This window comes from Scyliorhinus canicula, chromosome 14, assembly GCF_902713615.1.
Source record: "Scyliorhinus canicula chromosome 14, sScyCan1.1, whole genome shotgun sequence".
Taxonomy (NCBI): domain Eukaryota; kingdom Metazoa; phylum Chordata; class Chondrichthyes; order Carcharhiniformes; family Scyliorhinidae; genus Scyliorhinus; species Scyliorhinus canicula.
The window spans coordinates 59,647,755-59,668,092 of NC_052159.1; the positions used below are offsets into that span (position 1 = coordinate 59,647,755).

Consider the following 20,338-nt stretch of genomic DNA (forward strand, 5'->3'; position numbering starts at 1 on the left):
TTTGAGCCAGTCTAAACTTGCAGACCATAATTCACATCAATTAAATTGTTTCAGAGCAAATAACTAGAGTCAGAGCAATGAGAAATTTCGGCCTAATATTTAATTCTCCACACTGGCCATGCAATCAGTTTCTGCCATTTCCCACCTTTCCCCACTCCATTGGGTCAAACATTTTTTCAGCCATCCCCCCCCAACCCCACCTATAGCCCTGAACTTGCACATTCCTCTGGTTTCTCTCCTTGAGTCACTGTCTGTGTGGAGTTTGCACTTTCTCCGTGTCTGCGTGGGTTTCCTCTGGGTACTCCAGTTTCCTCCCACTGTCCAAAGATGCGCAGGTTAGGTGGATAGGCCATGCTAAATTGCCCCCAAGTGTCCAAAAGGTGAGGTGAGGTTACGGGTAAATTGGGCTTATATAGGGTGGTCTTTTGCAGGGTCGGTGCAGACACCATGAGCCGAATGGCCTCCTTCTGCACTGAAAGGATTCTATGATACTATTTTTTTTTTTAAATTCACATGACATGTTCGAGTCACGGCTTGGGCCACTGTCTGTGCGGAGTCTGCACGTTCGCCCTGTGTCTGCGTGGGTTTCCTCCGGGTGCTCCGGTTTCCTCCCACAGTCCAAAGATGTGCAGATAAAATGGATTGGCCATGATAAATTGCCCTTCGTGTCAAAATAGGGTAAGTGGGAATAGAGGGATAGGGTGGAGGGGTGGGCTTAAGTAGGGTATTCTTTTCAAGGGCCGGTGCAGACTCAACGGGCTGAATGGCCTGCTTCTGCACTGTAAATTCTATGATTCTATGACATGTGTGGCCAAATTTCCCTCCAACTCGATTTTCAAATTTGCTGATGACACCACGGTAGTGGGTCGGATTTCAAACAATGACGAGACAGAGTATAGGAATGAGATAGAGAATCTGGTGAACTGGTGTGATGACAATAATCGCTCCCTCAATGTCAACAAAACGAAGGAGATTATCATCGACTTCAGGAAGCATAGTGGAGAACATGCCCCTGTCTGCATCAAGGGGAAGGGAAGTAGAAAGGGTCGAGAACTTCAAGTTTTTAGGTGTACAGACCACGAACAGCCTGTCTTGGTCCCCCATGCTGACACACTAGTTAAGCCCACCAACGGGGCAGCACGGTGGCACAGTGGTTAGCATTGCTGCCTACAGCGCTGAGGACCCGGGTTCGAATCCCGGCCCTGGGTCACTGTCCATGTGGAGTTTGCACATTCTCCCCGTGTCTGCGTGGGTTTCACCCCCACAACCCAAAGATGTGCAGGGTAGGTAGATTGGCCACTCTAAATTGCCCCTTAATTGGAAAAAATAATTGGGTACTCTAAATTTATTTTTTAAAAAGAAAGCCCACCAACAACTCTACTTTCTCAGAGGACTAAGGAAATTTGGCATGTCAGCTACGACCCTCACCAACGTCTACAGATGCACAATAGAAAGCATTCTTTCCGGTTGTATCACAGCTTGGTATGGAGCCTGCTCTGCCCAAGACCGCCGGAAACTACAAAAGGCTGTGGATGTAGCCCAGTCCATCACGCAAACCAGCCTCCCATCCATTGACTCGATCTATAATTCTCGCTGCCTCAGAAAGGCAGCCAGCATAATTAAGGATCTCACGCACCCCGGACATTCTCCCTTACCTTCTTCCATCAGGAAAAAGATACCAAAGTTTGAGATCACGTACCAACCGACTCAAGAACAGCTTCTTCCCTACTGCCATCAGAATTTTGAATGGACCTACCTCATATTAAGTTGATCTTTTCTCTACACCTTGCTCTAACTGTAACATTATATTCTGCAGTCTCTCCTTCCTTCCCAATGTACGGTATGCATTGTCTGTGTAGCATGCAAGAAACAATATTTTCACTGTATACTGATACATGTGACAATAATAAATCAAATCAAAAATGTGAGCCGGCTTAACAAGGACAGGCATCTGATAAAAATGTCACCCTGGTGTTCGCTGAAAGTATAGAAAATCTTGAAGAAATTGCCAGTACCAACAACCAATCCATTATGCTCCAGCTACTCCAAGATATGTCCTAGATAAGTATTTTAATAACTTAGTTTTGAAAACATTCATTCCGGCAGCCCTTCAATCTGCCTGACAGCAAACTAAACCCACTGACATCAACACCAGGGGGCAGACACTGGACGGGCAGATCCTCATTTACTGAAGTCACCCGATCACTTCAGCTCCACTGAGCACCTCTAAGAAACGTTAGAACATTTACCAAAGCTTTGCGGCAAATACAAAAAGATACACAAGGATGAGCAATAGTCATATTTTCTCAATTCATGATATGGGAACATTCCAATTTCTGCAGTAACCACAGAAGCTAAAAGAGATTTGAAATGTAGAATTAAGATGCCTGAGAACTATGTAGGAACACTTTGCAACTTTCAAAATCGTGTGCAAAAGCCAAGCCACTGGAGGTTTACATTTGATGTTTTATGCAACCATCAAAAAACCTACACCAGATATCTGAAAGCTTTGAACATCACGCGTATTTATACAAAAGTACCACATAGAAATTATAGGGAACATTTTCTGCCAGATAAACTATAATTTCCACAAAAGATTTGGTATGAGTAGAAAAAAAAATAACACTAATATAAAATTACAGTGCTGCCTCACGGTTCTGAGGACCCGGATTCGATCCAGGGCCCGGGTCACTGTCCGTGTGGAGTTTGCACACTCACCGTGTCTGCGTGGGTTTCACCTCCACAACTGAAAAACGATGTGCAGGGCAGGCGAACTGGCCTCGCTAAATTGCCCCTTAATTGGGAAAAAAAATAATTGGGTACTCTAAGAATGTGACTCAGTGCCATAACATTGCAACATGTCGGATCACACACCTAGGAGATGGTAGTGGAAATCTTGGGAATTATTAGCAGCTGCTGCTGGGTAAACTATGGCAATTTGTTCAATGAAAGCTGGTGATGCAGTAAGAGGAATTAGAAATACTGAATATCCTCAAAGACTATTTAACAAAGACATATATTACGTTCCCAGTTGGTGTGATAACTGGACAGGAAGATCCCAGAATGGAACTCTGGCTCAGAAGTCCGTAAGTTTTTTCAAAGAAATTGTGGAGAAAGAGTCAAATGAACACTAATAAGTTTTAAGAACAAGGACAAAACATTTAAACATGAAAAATTGGATTATGATACAATACTCTGTCACTCCCCCCAATCCCCTTAGCATCACAAATATACACAGATTGATATCCTAAACTACAACGATCTCAGTAACACAATGTCCCTTTGAACACACAAGATGGCTGTGGTCAGAATCAACAGCCTGACTCAACCTGAAACAATGGTTGGAGATGGGGGTGGAATTAGTGGGTGAAGGTGTTTGTGGCAGGAGACAAAGACAACAACTCTAGAAACAAACAGGAGAGTCTATAATCTCAGTAGAAAGTAGCAGCAAAGGAGCAAGTTACATTTTAGCCCGGAAGCACACACATATCTATTTAAGACCCAGTACAGCAACAAAGTAAAGCTGAGAAGCCAGCAGTGCACTGAAGTACTGACCTAAAGCTCAAAAGCAGGTAGGGCAGGTGGGTAAGTTTGAACTTAGTTTGATATAAAACATCAGGCGGAGATCTTAAGCAATGGGAGAGAGGTGATCAGCAGAGAAATGGCAATGGATGGCCATGAGTAGAGTACCAAACCAGAGGAGCTCAGTAAAGCAGCATTTGAATTCGAATAAGGAATTAAAAAGAGTGGAAATATTTCTTTACACCAAATGGCAATGATGCAGAATGCATTAAAACAAACCTCTGTTGAAGCGGGATGTGTCAATTCCTTGAAAAGGAATTTAGATAGTTGCCTGAAAAAGAAGAAAATGAAAAGAGATGGGGAGCAAGCAGAAAATATATTTAAATTAGGCCGTGCAAAGAAAAACACCAGCACAAACTTGATGGACTAAATGGTCCCTTTTTGTGCTGTTATATTTTTGATTCTTTCTCCACCATAAGATTTAAGATCTTGTCAGCGCTGCTGGATGATTACAAAACAGCTAATCCACTCACAAGCAAGAAATTATTCCAAGTCAAATCTCTTGATAAAAGAATGCTATGCTGGTGAATCACATTCCCATGATACAAATTCATTGCATATAATGATGTACAGCCTTCGAAGGAGTATCTTATGAGCGGAGCTACTTTTACAGTTACTATGTGATACATTTTGACAGAAGTGCTTCTTAAACTTATAACATACCTATAACGACAGAAAGAGTGTTCAGATAAATTCAGTTGTGTGTACAGGGAACATATTTTGTTGTATTTTTTCTTAATGTGATGCAGAAAAGCACATCAAGTAGTTAGCTTTTTCCTAAAATAGAACCCTGCCAAATTGGGTTCTTCCAAACTTTTATGGGTGAAAAGTCATTAATTAAGTGAAAACTCATTAATTGAGTCACGCAAATTTGAATAGGCGAATAACCTTACCCTGTCACAGCAAGCAGCCACTTTCAATGGCATTTGAGTCCACTATAAATGGGCCTGATATTTTGTGCTGTCACTGCATTCCATCTTGAGAACAGGAAAACTGAAAGTGACCTTCTGCGGCAATACTGTACAACATTATACCCCGTGCAGTGCTACCCGAGGGTGAAGCTGGACCACACATTAACCTCCGACGAACATCTGAAGAAGACAGTAGCTATCAAGAGGAAGACAACTATGTACCTGGTCCAGAAACTGGCAAGCACAGGGGAGGCAGCATCATTATCAGCGCATTGGGCATGGGCGATCTCCCCTGTGAATTTTGCAGCCAAGTACTGTGCACTATGTGAACCAGAAGGAACCACACCCGACTTGTTGATGAGCACTAAGTGAACACTGCAATGTGCGGAATCACTGGAATCCCAAGTACACCCAGGCTGCACAGCTGTTACACATTACCCATCCCCTCCCTAATCTAGTATTTGACCCAAGTCAGAAAACTCCTGCCTCAAATCTTCCAAAAGTCCATGGACAAACTTGAACTGCATTCTCACAACCAGGTTAGATGCAGACACTTGATGCAAAATTAAAACTGATAAATTAAAAACTCTCCAGTGTATGACTGTGGTTGCCGTGAAATATATAACAATTCAATATTTGATTCGGAAGTACAAAGGAAGCATGACAGCAATGCATTCTGCTTACTCCTGATTGAATTATCTGGCTAAAGCACCTGAATGGAAAATTCTTGTTACTTTACCTCCAGATCAGCCATGAGATGGGCAAGAGGGGGAGAAATTTACATTTTTATATTACGTGTAGAGCAACAACTCGATCTGGATACTCAAATACCAAACCATGCTCCTAACACAGGCTCAGAAGAACAAATCTTTTCTGATAGTTATATTGATAATTGTAATAGTAATGTGGTATGAGCAAGAAAGCGGAGCTGTTGTAAATGTTTAACCATTTTCTTATTGAATGGTGGAGTAGGCGCGAGGGTTTGTGTGGCCCATTCCATTTTATGTTCTAACTAACTGAGGAAATGCAAACTTTTTATTCTTCCACGGGATATGGGTATTGCTGGCTCACTGCCCTTGAAACGAGTGGCATGCTGGGCCACATCAGAGGGCAGTTAAAAGTCAACCACATTGCTGTGGGTCGGGAGGCACATGTAACATATAAACATACAGATGAGGAGTAGGCCACTCGGCCCCTCAAGCCTGTTCCACCATTCAATAAGATCATGGCTGATCAGATTGTGACCCCCCAACTCCACATTACTGCCAACTCCCAAGAGCCTTACACTCCCTTCTCCATCTAGCTCTGCCTTGTCACGATCCTCTGTGACATCCAGCTAAGGATGGCAGATTTCCCCCTGAAGGACATTAGTGAACCAGGTGGTTTTTTACAACAATCGGTAATAGTTATCATGGCCGCCATTACTGAGACTAGTTTTACATTCCAGATTTATTAATTGAATTTAAATTCCACCAGCTGCCATAGTGGGATTTGATCCCCTGTCTCTGGAGCATTAACCCGGGCCTCTGGATTACTAGACCAGTGACAGATATTACCGCTATGCCATCATTTCCTCATGGTTGACCCATGTCTTAGTCTACATGGTATGAACTAAACCGTGTGTATTTCTATTGGCATTTCAATACCTTTACCATTATGTTTTCAAGTATTTAACCTTTGTGGGGAAGTCTGAAGATATTTTAAATTCACAGATTTCTTAAAAGAGTTTTGTTCTAAAAGGACAGAAATGCTCCCTCAAAAACAAGATATGCAGTGACGTGCACCTAGTAAACATTTACAAAGTGATAATGACTACAATCAGATCAGATTAATTATTAAAAGTAATAATATTCTATGGCCAATGTGTCCTCTAAGCTACGCAACTGTACAGGAACCACACATGATCCGCTCAAGTTGATTTTTAAAAATTAACGTGCATACATGGCAATATGCTCATGGAGGACCGGGATTTCAAACAATTTAAAGGAATCATACATCTGACAAATATCCAGTTCATGGTTTATGTTAAAATTTTAGAGGTAATGTTTAATTCCAGGATCATTAAAAGTTGAACTGTAGAAAATGGGATAAATCGCTTGGAGTCTATTATGCTTAAACTTTGGGGGTCATCTTGACTTTGAGAATGTGAAGCAAGGGTTAATAGCTAGAACAATCCAGAATTAATGGGACACATTAGTGGAAAGTTACAAATAAGGGAGTTATTATTGAATTCGTGAGCCGACTCATGACTATAAGCCAAATAGCCTTGAGAAACAAGGAAGATGGCTGGATGACGGAATATGAAATGTGGGAGCCATTGATACTGTGGCTAAACACCTGCTGTTTTTGCTAAAATTGCTATATACTCATGTGCCAATAGATAACTTTAAAGTCTGTAAAATCATGTATCGAAACTATGGCAAAAACAACCTATGCTTTGTAATGGGGGCAAGCTCAAGTGAATGTAAGGGACAGCCCCTTAAAAAACATATAAAGACAGGATGTTTTGAGCAAAACTTTGGCACTCTCAGAAGTGTTTCTTCGGAATACCTTGAGAGCAGCCCCGATCGCAATAAAGAATATTCTAAAGTACGAACGTGTTCGAGACCGTTTCTTCCGGACTGAGAGACAAGTGAATTAGAGACACATTCACAACTTAAGGGGTTAACAGCTAGAAAGACAAGATGCTGTGGAGACATGGTGCCCATGATGCTTGCAAAGAAATGTAATCCCGAAAGATGTTTGCGTTAGAGTTAAATTAGTTTAAAAGCATTCAGTGAACACGGAAAGGCTACGTTGTTATGGAGCTAAGCAGAGATTAAGGAGGTTCTCTGGTTTCAATTTATCGGAGTGTTCTTCAGCAGGCTAATAGGCTATACCAAAAGGGGTCTATTGTTAGCAGGGCCCAGACCATTAGGACTCAAAGAAGGCCTGGGAGCCATTGGTGCAGCTGTTGTTTGCAGTTAAGACCTTGTGTGGTTCGTAACTCAGAGAAGCCCTGGGAGCTGTAAGCAGGCTCCAGGCAGTTAGGGCTCATAAGTAGTGGGAGTAATTTAAAGCTCAGTGTAGACAAGAGGGTGGAATTCGGAGCAACTTGGGGAAAGTGCAAGTTTAGTGAAGCTAACAGTTTGCGAAAGATTTGAAGTATGCCAGTAATTAGATGCAGCAGTATAGCTTTGTAAATCCCATGGAACGCAGTCTCAGAAGAGATTGAATCATCGGGAGTGAGCTGTCGTTGGAGGAGTCCAAGTCACAGCAGCTTATGAGAAAATTCCACGGCTATGTCTTCAAAAGTGAAGAGTAAAAATACCTCGTGAGGAGACAGATTTAACGAGATTGTGAGACTCACAGTGGCCACTGACATCTGGTGGGTTACTGAGGAATCCATGGGATCTGGCTTGGTTGCACTGCCATTTAATGTGCAATGTGGTGTGTTCAAAAACAGTTTGCCTGTTAATTCATACTAATCTCATTTTCTGGATATAGGATATTGCAGTGTTTTATTTTTCTGACTTTGTATGGGAAAATTTACATTGTTTGCTGAAAACTGCGGAATCTTGGAGTTTTATTCTCCTCAGATAACCAGGATTTTAAACATTTTCTTAACTAAAGGTTATTGGTCCCTAACTGAATCGAAACGCACTTAAACAAATCATCCGTGCATTCCAAATTAAATTAGAGAGTACTGTCTGAAGCTTTTTACAGGAATATTATCAGTCAAAAGTTGACACTGTGCCATATAGTGATATTAGCACAAGGAGCAGATGCTTGGTCAAAAGTGGTTGGTTTTGAATTGACTAATTTAAAGGAGGAGAGAGGTAAGTAGCAGAAGATGTTTAGAGAAGATTCCAGAGTTTATGACATTGGCAGCTGAAGGAACAGTCATTAATAGTGGAGCAATTAAAATTGGAGATGTGCAAAAGGCCACAACTGGAGAAGCACGGATAGCCCAGGGACTTCAGGACTGGAAGAAGTTACAGATGTAGGGAGGGGCAAAGCCATGAAAGCATTTTAATACAAAGCTGAACATTTTTAAAAATAGTTGCCAATGGAGAAAAACAAAATAAATCATAAATCATTCTTAGTCACAAGAGAATTCGACCAGCACATTTAGCGGAGCAGCAAGATCAGGCACTAGTTCAACAAATAAAGGCTAATTTAAGGATTCTAGAATTGCAAGATAAAGTTGTCGATTGAGTGCTTCTTTAAACTATTACATCAGTCTTGCGCAAGACTAAAATCACAACTGTGCCTATTACTCACCGCCTCGCCTCACCAAAAAACATCCACACCTAGCTAGGAAATGATTCCACGGGTCATGGTCATTTTCTTGTACCCACCCATTCTGCAAATGTCAGCAGTAAACATTGAAGGTTCTCAGAATAGGCAAGTACCAGCTTTTAACTTGAGAATTTCCCAATCCAATATTACAGATACGGCCATTTTAGCAATTGTACAACAGGCACACTGACTCCCACTCAGTTGAGATGTTGGCAATTTATTGAGTATTTTTGCAGATTCACAACTTAAGAAAGATAGTTTAAGATTTTTGTGAAGGTGGGAGACTGGGAGGGAAGAACCACACCTAGCTGAACAAGAATACAGAAGAACTGCAAACACAACTCAAACTTAGTACTATCGGACAATTATAATTGTTCAGGTGGATATGATTAGAAATAAAGTTTACCTGAACAATTACAAATGCTACGCTGTCAACAGTATGCCAGCTTCAGTGGACATTTTAGCAATTCTATGTGAAAACCTTTTAAGCTGCTAAGGAGCTGCATTCTGCATTTTCACAGGTTTAGCTTCCATGCTAAATAGTTTCAAGTTAGTTAAGATGCAACAAGCAGGATGCAATCAGATTTGTTATTTTCCAGAATTCTCATAACGAAGAACAAAGAAACGTACAGCACAGGAACAGGCCCTTCGACCCTCCAAGTCCGGGGCGACCATGCTGCCCGTCTAAACTAAAATCCTCTACACTTCCTGGGTCCGTATCCCTCTATTCCCATCTTATTCATGTATTTGTCAAGATGCCCCTTAAATGTCACTATCGTCCCTGCTTCCACCACCTCCTCCGGCAGCGAGTTCCAGGCACCCACTACCCTCTGTGTAAAAAAACTTGCCTCGCATATCTCCTCTAAACCTTGCCCCTCGCACCTTAAAGCTATGCCCCCTAGTAATTGACCCCTCTACCGTGGAAAAAAGCCTCTGACTATCCACTCTGTCTATGCCTCTCATAATTTTGTAGACTTCTATCAAGTCGTCCCTCAACCTCCGTCATTCCAGTGAGAACAAACAGAGTTTATTCAACCGCTCCTCATAGCTAATGCCCTCCATAACCAGGCAACATCCTGGTAAATCTCTTCTGCACCCTCTCTAAAGCCTCCACATCCTTCTGGTAGTGTGGTGACCAGAATTGAACACTATACTCCAAGTGTGGCCTAACTAAGGTTCTATACAATTGCAACATGACTTGCCAATTCTTATACTCAATGGCCCGGCCAATGAAGGCAAGCATGCTGTATGCCTTCTTGACTACCTTCTCCACCTGTGTTTCCCCTTTCAGTGACCTGTGGACTTGTACACTTAGATCTCTCTGACTTTCAATACTCTTGAGGGTTCTACCATTCATTGTATATTCCCTACCTGCATTAGACCTTCCAAAATGCATTACCTCACATTTGTCCAGATTAAACTCCATCTGCCATCGCTCCACCCAAGTCTCCAAATGAACTCAATCCTGCTGTATCCTCTGACAGTCCTCATCATTATCCGCAATTCCACCAACTATTGTGTCGTCTCCAAATTTACTAATCAGACCAGTTACATTTTCCTCCAAATCATTTATATATATTATGAACAGCAACGGTCCCAGCACTGATCCCTGCGGAACACCACTAGTCACAGCCCTCCAATTAGAAAAGCACCTTTCCATTGCTACTCTCTTCCTTCTATGACCTAGCCAGTTCTATATCTATCTTGCCAGCTCACCCCTGATCTCGTGTGACTTCACCTTTTGGACCAGTCTGCCATGAGGGACCTTGTCAAAGGCCTTACTGAAGTCCATATAGACAACATCCGCTGCCCTACCCGCATCAATCATCTTTGTGACCTCTTTGAAAAACTCTATCAAGTTAGTAAGACACGACCTCCCCTTCACAAAATCGTGCTGCCTCATGATGACAATCTACATTTTGAAAGTGCTCTTTAAAATATATAGAGCGGGATTCTCCGTCCCACCGCACCCATTTTCGGCATCAGAAACCTCCAACCCGGCAGCCGACCAATGGTGTTTCCCATTGTGGGCAATCCACGCCGTCGGGAAATCTGTGGGCGTAAGTGCGCTGCCGGCAAAACGGACGATCCTGCCAACGGAGAATGATTGCCCATAATCTCTGAACACTCTATAGAGTGCTGGAAAACAAGTAAAAGCAGATCTATAGTGAGTAAAGAGAAGAGGATGAAACAGGGGGCGAAAATGGTCATGAGAAACTCCTGTCTCTTGATAGGGAAAGCGAGGACAAAGCAGACATGGAAGGAAGTCGCAGAAAGCCAGTCCAAGCTACTGGAGCAGTATAAGAGAGCAGGAACAGGGGCAGTATGGTTGCACAATGGTTAGCATAGTTGCTTCACAGCTCCAGGGTCACAGGTTTGACTCCAAGCTTGGGCCACTGTCTGTGCAGAGTCTGCACGTTCTCCCAGTGTGTGCGTGGGTTTCCTCCGGATGCTCTGGTTTCCTCCCGCAGTCCAAAGATGTGCAGGTTAGGTGGATTGGCCATGATAAATTTCCCTTCGGGAGGGCAGCACGGTGGCGCAGTGGTTAGCCTGCTGCCTCACGGCACCGAGGTCCCAGGTTCGATCCCGGCTCTGGGTCACTGCCGTGTGGAGTTTACACATTCTCCCTGTGTTTGTGTGGGTTTCACCCCACAACCCAAAAATGTGCAGGGTAAGTGGATTGGCCACGCTAAATTGCCCCTTAATTGGAAAAAAAAATGAATTGGGCACTCTAAATTTATTTTTAAAATATAAATAAATTGCCCTTAGTGTCAAGAAAAGGTGAGGTGGGGTTACTGGCTCATGGGGATAGGTTGAAGGTATGGGCTTAGGTGGGCTGCTCTTTCCAAGGGCCGGTGCAGACTCAATGGGCTGAATGGTCTCCTTCTATACTGTAAATTCTATGAGGAAAGAAGTAGATGTTAAAAGAGAGCACAAGCAAACACATAAGGACTTAACAAAGGAGGGAAGTCCAAGCAAGCACACAGGACCATAGTAAAGGAGGGAGAGTAAGGCTACTGAGAAATTTGAAGGCAAGGATGAGAAAACAATTCTCCAGTACACAGAAGCTAATGGAGCTCAGGGAAGATAGGGAGTTGGCATATGGACTTTGCATGGTTGGAGAACCGGCCTGTGGCATTTGGAGGCTCTGTTCCATGCTGAAATATCATGCAAAAACATACCGGGTGCGACTGTGATAGTTTTTAGGTAAAATTTATTTATACACTTCAGTAGCCTGCTTAGACAACCTGAAGAGCTATAATCCCAAAATTACTGTTCTGGACCACTGGTCCAGGACCCATTTGTATTTAAAAATTAAAGATCATGATCTCGTCCCTAATCCAGATTGGCCAGAAAATTCCAATCGACTGTCAGTTGCTTCATTACCTACTTCTTTCCCTTATCCATTTCTCTCAGATTTTCCAACCATTATAAATCTTGTTTTTAAATGAATCATGTGTTCTCAGGTGATAGTTCTTTCTGATTGCATGAACAGTTCATTATAAGGTATTATCCACTTAATACAAATCATTTCACTGTAACCTATACATTTTCTCCCAGCACATTTTACTATACCAGATTTACAAGAATGAATTTTGCCTGTAGTATTTACAGCAAGAGTTCAGTATGCCAGGCCTATTATTTATTTATTATTTTATAAATTTAGAGTACCCAATTCATTTTTTCCAATTAAAGGGCAATTTAGCGTGTTCAATCTACTTAGCTTGCACATCTTTGGGTTGTGGGGGCAAAACTCACACAAACACGGGGAGAATGTGCAAACTCCACACGGACAGTGACCCAGAGCCGGGATCGAACCTGGGTCTTAGGTGCCGTAAGACTGCAGGGCTAACCCACTGCGCCACCTTGCTGCCCTATGCCAGACTTATTATGGAAATTATTTAAATCGGGGCAGGGACCCACCCAAATTAATACGGTCAAAATAACAATAATGAGGAAAACAATGGCATTAAAGGGTGATAATTTACAGGACCAGATGGTTTCCAACCCGGGACTTGGAAAAGAAGTTGAGAATATCAAAAATGTTCTAAAGGAGAGCTCGATACTTCAGAGCAGTCATTAAAACTATAACAAGAAACTATACAATGGGCATTTAAAAAATACTGCTTCTGTATAAAGCTGTAGGCCACGTCTTCGGATAGATTCATGAATATACATTCTAAGTTTAGACCGTCTGGGTATACAATCCCATCTAAAATTTCCAGCTATAAATTAAAATCAAACTAGTTCTTCAGTATACCTGGACAAAAACAGAGATTTTGGGCGTTTCGGGAGAGATGCATCTGAAAATGAAAAAATGAAAATCACTTATTGTCACAAGTAGGCTTCAATGAAGTTACTGTGAAAAGCCCCTAGTCGCCACATTCCGGCGCCTGTCCGGGGAGGCTGGTACGGGAATCGAACCGTGCTGCTGGCCTGCTTGGTCTGCTTTAAAAGCCAGTGATTTAGCCCAGTGTGCTAAACCAGCCCCTAGGCTGCAGTCCCCCTGAATCTGCAGTCCATGAATGTCAGAGGAGGCACAATTCCAAATCATTTTCTCTTCTAAAAATTCCTCCATGGACTTGCTCTATTCTCTGCAATCACAGAAATACTTGGGTTACAAGACTTCTTCAATCATCCTGGCCGAAGTTAATCCTCAACCAACATCACTGAAGAAAAATTAATTGATTATTTATCTTATTGCTCTTTATGGGAACTCAATTACATTTTGTTGAGAACTGCTAATGCTTACGTCAGGGGTCGGAAGCTCCAGTTCCCAATGGCCCTCAGGCCTTCCGCGCATGCACCAGCCGGGAAGTGGCCACACATGCTCAGTTAGTGGTTTTTTTCCTGTTCTTCAGGCTAGGAAATGGCTCTGCACAGAAGAGAGGAAGTCAAGCATTGTGAAAAACAGGTGACTTGAATTGGAGCACCAATCCAGAGGTGTCCCAGGGAGCAGGACACAGGTAGAGGGAACAGGGTGAAGTCCCAGAATAAGTCCCGGACAGGGACAAAGCCATGGCTCAGAGGTTCATGATCCAGAAGTTAAGGTAAAAGAAAGGAACAGAGAAATAGGCTCCGTGTTAAAGGAAAAGTGCTGCAAGAGCAGATTTGAAACAAAGTGGGCTTGACAGAAGCTGGAAAGATCTGAGGGCACTCGAAGGTTTGTGAATCTGTTGCACGGGCTGTAGGGGAAAGGGTGTCACTTTGGAGCAGTGGTGTTCTGCTTGGCACGGCCAACGGTCTGAAATTGTGCTTGGAAGGTGAAGTATGAGTGTACTCATAAATCCAGGAGAAAGGAATCTCGGAAGACAAGTCTGAAACCCTGGAGTTGGATTCTTGTTGATGCCATCTGAGTAGGAGCAACATTTGGAGAGAATTCAAAGGCAAGTTCTTCAAATATGGAGATTGAAGAGCCTCATGAGTAACACACATGCTGTAACTCATGAGTAACTACAGATGTTGCCAGCCGTGATGAGGTTATTCAGCATTGTCTCTTCATTTTATGAGTAACACGATGTTTCCATGAGACTAGTTGGCTCACAATGTGATAAATGTTGAGAAATCCATGGAATGTGCTTTGGTCACATCTGTCACTTACTTGGAGTGTGGTGTTTCAGACCACGGTTCGTCTGTTAATTCACACACACATAAAATTCATTCTGGGATTAAGATATTTTATCTTTATAAATTTATCCATGTCTACAAAGATTTTACTGGGATAAAAGAGTAGTATGAGTTTGAACAGTTTTCTTATGCTCGTACTATGACCCTTTTCGCCTGGTGTAATATAGTTCATTTTTCTTGTTTAATAGTTATTTTATCTTTTGTTACAAGTTCATCAGCAGACGCCTGCAAATATGTTTAGTAGTGTTCCTCCATGGTTTTGAAAAAAAAGGTTAGGAGCCATCAACTCAGGTTTCACTCTGGAATCTGACTTCCAGCATTATTAGCTGGGATTGTAACAATTTCCTTAAATTATAACTGCAACTGTACTTCAATGACTGTGAAGCTCTTTCGAACTTCCTGAGATGGTGAATGGGTACTATTGATTGTAAGCTCATTCTTCTCATTTTCTGTAATCAGGCATGGAGATCATACAGTGTGCACTGATCAGAGTGGTTCCAAGGAATGGAAACTATGGCGATGAAGAGAAACATGAGACTATTTTTAGTTAAGAAACAAGGCTAAAAGAAAATGTATTAGCTTTGTGAAAAGTATTGAAGCGTTTTGAAAGGATGAAAAAGGAAAGATAATTTCTCTGGTTGGGGAGTTCCAGATGAGAGGTTACCGATTTAAAATTCCCATTAAGAGAGTGCTGAGAAACATTAGCAGAAATCTCTTTTACGCAGCAGGTCACTGTAGTTTAGATGAGTGGAATCAATTTTGGATAACTGTAACAAAAAATTGGCACAGGCACAAGACTAAAAAGCCCATTTTGTGCTCCAGAGCTGATGCCAAGAAATTGGATTTTTGTTTTACATGAAACAATTACTTTCTCTCAACAGCTCTTAACTCTCAATGAAGCCAAAGCACATTAGAAACTTCAATATTGTTTTCAACTGAGGACATTCTTCTAACACTTCTTATTCCCGGATAGCGTACAAGAAAAAGCTTGAATTCCAACAGGCAATTCTTCTTGCCTACAGACTCTGGTCACTGCATCTTTTTATGTTTCTCTATTTCATCAAATATTGTCACGGTACTTGTTAACTTTCAATTTTTGTTCCACTGAAGCTTCAAATATGCCAACCTACAGCTTTCATTCAAATGTAGCACTCTCACCAGATTTAGAAAAACATGAATTTAAGTGCCACTCGAGACCAAAGCACAAATAAGACAGGTATTACAGTGTGTGACTACGTTTGTTTACAAAGTTTTTCTTGGGGTGTGCGCAATGTTGAACTGCTGCAGTTACTGTTATCAGGGTACTTGAAAGATGGTGTCAGGTGGGATATTTCAGGACTTTAAGCCACTGATAATAGAATGGGGGTATATGTCAAGTCAAAATTACAAGTAACCTCTCAGGGAAAGGTACTGCAGCTTTTAGTGATAGAGATTGTGGACTCAGAAAGCACTGGTAACTTTAGCTGCACAAATTGAGAATGTAATAGATCTCATTAGCATTAAATATAAACCTTTGGAAAAAGCCAACAATCTCCATAAACAAGTTTGCAGAAGGTTAGTTTATTGGCACATGGGATGTTGTACAATCTTTTTGCTTCGGTGTTGATATAAATGCGTTTAGAGTTCAAAGTCATTTCAATGTAATTCCTTCTTTATCCACACACTGGTATCCACATATTTCATGTGTTGTATTTTGTTTCAATCAGCATCTGTTAGTACTATTTTCACTATACGAATAATTTATTTGTGCTCACATTCAACATTATGAAGTATAATACATTAGACCTGGAATACAAAGCCATAAGAGTGGTTTAGGTGAATAGAAAGAATTTATGTAGTGCCTGCTCGCATCTTTCAAATATGTCAAAACACTTAATTTACAATGAATTCCTTTGGAGTGACTATAATGGGGGCAAAAGTAGGAATAAAATAAGCTATTCAAAAAGCTTATGTGCCCAATTCTTTCTTTTAAACTTTTGATTTGTAGTTTATAACAGAAACATAAAGGCCAGAGACTATAATCAGTACCTTCCTGATAAACAACTGGAAATAAATTCTATCATGGTCATATTTATTAAACCACTACATTATTTGCAGGGCCAGTTTAGTTCACTTGGCTGCTGGTTTATGATGCAGAGCGAGGCCAACGGTGTGGGTTCAATTTCCATACTGGCTGAGGTTATTTATGAAGGCCCTCACCTTCTCAACCTTGCCCCTCGCCTCTGAGATGCGGTGATCCTCAGGGACTATGGCAACTTTCCATTACATTACTGTAACTTTACACAATCAGGGTCATTTTGTTTTAAATTCAAAGTGCCCCATTCTTTTTTTTCCAATTAAGGGGCAATTTAGCATGGCCCATACACTTACCGTGCACATCTTTGCATTGTGGGAATGAGACCCACGTAGACACGGGGAGAATGTACAAACTCCACGCGGACAGTGACCCAGAGCCAGGATCGAACCTGGGACTTCGGCGCCGTGAGGCAGCAGTGCTAACCACTGCACCACCGTGCTGCCCCCAATCAGGGTCAATTTTAAAATATTCACTACAGCTTATTAATTATGAATTCAAGATTTGCATCTTATTGGCTGCTTCGTTTCCTCTTCCAATTGCATCACAGTAACAAAACAGATTGCTGCTATTTTCATTAATTGTAGCAAAATCATTACCAGTTAACAGCTGAAAAATATAGCACTCAAAAAACATCAGGGATCGCCTTTCAGGTGGAGAAGTCAATACCTAACCTTTGGGGAGGTGGGGAGAGAAGAGGGGTATGGAACACCAGGCCATTTATAGGAATTTGGGGTGGAAGCATAAAAGTGGAATAATAACGTTGATTCTTTTCAAATTAAATGTAGGCTACTAAATGTTAAGTAAACTGGAGTTAAAATAGTAGTGGTTATCTGAGATATGTACTAAGTGATATGCAACTGTACTGCAGTATATTTATCATTAGAATCAGAAACCTCAGGGATCGGTGCTGGGTCCACTGTTATTTGTTATATATATTAATGATTTGGATGAGAATGTAGGAGGCACGGTTAGCAAGTTTGCAGATGACACCAAGATCAGTGGCATAGTGGATAGTGAAGAAGGTTATATAAAATTGCAACAGGATCTTGACCAATTGGGCCAGTGGGCCGATGAATGGCAGATGGAGTTTAATTTGGATAAATAGGAAGTGATGCATTTTGGTAGATCAAATCAGAGCAGAACCTACTCAGTTAATGGTAGGGAGTTGGGGAGAGTTGCAGAACAAAGAGATCTGGGAGTGCAGGTTCATAGCTCCTGGAAGGTGGAGTCGCAGGTGGACAGAGTGGTGAAGAAGGCATTCAGCATGCTCGGTTTTATTGACCACAATATTGAATACAAGAGTTGGGACGTCTTGTTGAAGTTGCACAAGACATTGGTAAGACCACATATGGAATACTATGTTCAGTTCTGGTCACCATATTATAGGAAGGATATTGTTAAACCAGAAAGAATGCAGAAGAAATTTACGAGTATGCTACCAGGACTTAATGGTCTGAATTATAAAGAGAGGCTGGATAGGATGGGACTTTTTCCCCTGGAGCGTAGAAGGCTTGGGGTGATCTTATGGAGGTCTATAAAATAATGAGGAGCATAGATAAGGTAGATAGTCAACAGCTTTTCCAAAGGTAGAGGAGTCTAGAACTAGAGGGAATAGGTTTAAGTTGAGAGGGGAGAGATACAAAAGAGACCAGAGGGGAAATTTCTTCAGAGGGTGGTGAGCATCTGGAACGAGCAGCCAGATGCAAAGGCAGAGGCAGGTACAATTGTTTCCTTTAAAATTCAGTTAGATAGTTACATGGGCAGGGTGGATAGAGGGATATGGAGCAAATGCAGGCAAGTGGGACTAGCTTAGTGATAGAAACTGGGTGGCATGGACAAGCTGGGCCAAAGGGCCTGTTTCCATGCTGTAAACATCTATGAGTCTATAAAATTCATCGCTTTGGCCTTTAATGTGCCTCTGGCTCCAATTACAGAACATGAACTAATACAATATAGGTATAGTAATTCATACAATATATATGGTAGCACAGTGGTTATCACTGTTGCTCCACAGCACCAGGGTCCCAGGTTGGATTCCCGGCTTGGGTAACTGTCTGTAGAGTCTGCACATTCTCCCCGTGTCTGCGTAGGTTTCCTCTGGGTGCTCCGATTTCCTCCCACAAGTCCCGAAAGACATGGAGCAGGATTCTCCAGTCTATGACGCTAACAAAAATCACGTTCGGCGATCGGCCAGAGAATCCTCTTTTGCGTCGCAATTGGGGGCGACGCCACTTTTGCAATGCACGGCCCCCTCCAAAACGTCGTACTCAGCACTCCATCGGGGCGGCCTCAGAACGTCACCCGAGGCACTCCCTGATGCTCCGGCCCCGATGGGTCGATTTCCCGGCAGCGTGGAACACTTATCCTATTCTTTTTTCCAGGGACCCAGCGTAGAGCCTGCGGACTGAATCCAACGCCGCCACTGTCAGGTGGGAGTCGTTACGCGGAGAGGGGGGGGCTTTGGTAGGGGCTGGGTGCACTGGTGGGGGGGGGGGGGGGGTCAGCTTTCGGCAGGCCAGGTCCACGCCCGACGGTGCCATGTTGCACGGCGCTGTCACTGCAGACTGCCACCGTACGCATGTGCGACCACGAACTCGGCAAATCTCCGGCCGTATCCGCAGCTAAAGCCGGGGGCTCTAACGCTGCGTGCCTGCTAGCCCTCCAGCAGACGGAGGATCGATGCAGCTTTAGCGCCGTTTTTGCGGGCGCTAAACGCCACTGTTCCCACGCCGGCTTCCGCAGTTAGTCTTCAAATCGGAGAATCCAGCCCATGCTGTTAGGTAATTTGGACATTCGGATTCTCCCTCCGTGTATCCGAACAGGCGCCGGAATGTGACAATTAGGGGCTTTTCACGGTAACGTCATTGCAGTGTTAATGTAAGCCTACTTGTGACAATAAAGATTATTATTTTATTTATTATATATAGATTCTAACCTTTTCTATTTTACTGTAATTACTTTAATGTTTTATTAATTTATTTGCTTTTTAAATAATAGTTACTTTCATCATTCCTTATGACTTAGTGTCCATCAGATTCTGCTCTTAAAGTCAAAAAGATGAAAATGTGAAAAAGGAGAGAATAAAAAAATATTTTTTTTAAAGTTAAAAAAAAGGCAACTTAAAGCAAGCACACTATTATTACTAAATCACACTACCAATCCTAAAGGTGCAAAGTCACTTCCAGCCCACCTTTAGCTTAGAGTCTCAATGGCTTTTGTAGACATGTTAACACTATGTTAATTTAAGATAGAGAAGTTGCAATAAGTCACCAATGACAATTAGCAGAGCATTAGCTGCAGTTAAAGTGAGATATTTGTCAGGTGTGTAATAGTCTTTCCAGGGCAATTTCAGCACTTTAAAAAAAACATTGCATTTGTTCCAATGTGGTTGATTGGCATAATGTCTTGTTCTTACAGTTAAGTAGTTCTCCTCAGGCCAATTCTGAAGATGGATAATACAATGAGAACAGGGCTAATTATTAAAGAGTATCCTGTATACAACTGAACAAGCAATCTGCATCAGATGTTGAATTGACCAGCATGACAAGTTTCATTGAAACAATCTGCAGGATCATTGTGTCGAGCTGCATGTGACCAGAGAATTGTTACGGTGCAGAAGGAGGCCATTTGACCCATTGTTTCTGCACCGGTTCTCCAAACAGGCATCATGACTTTGCCATATCCTAGCCTTTTCCCTATACCCCAGCACAATGTTTCTATTCAAGTAATCATCTAATGCCCTCTTGTATGCCTCAATTGAAACTGCCTCCACCACACTTCCAGACAATGCATTCATTCCACACCCGAATTACTTGCTATACGCAAAAGTTTTTCTCGGATCATATTTGCTTCTTTTGTC

The 20,338-nt window shown here is 42.2% G+C and overlaps 1 protein-coding gene across 1 annotated transcript in view; it reads right to left on the minus strand.

Moving 5' to 3' along the window:
- Positions 1 to 20,338, minus strand: part of ddx10 (DEAD (Asp-Glu-Ala-Asp) box polypeptide 10) — a 310,337-nt gene that overhangs the window by 211,569 nt on the left and 78,430 nt on the right. The window lies entirely within an intron of this gene.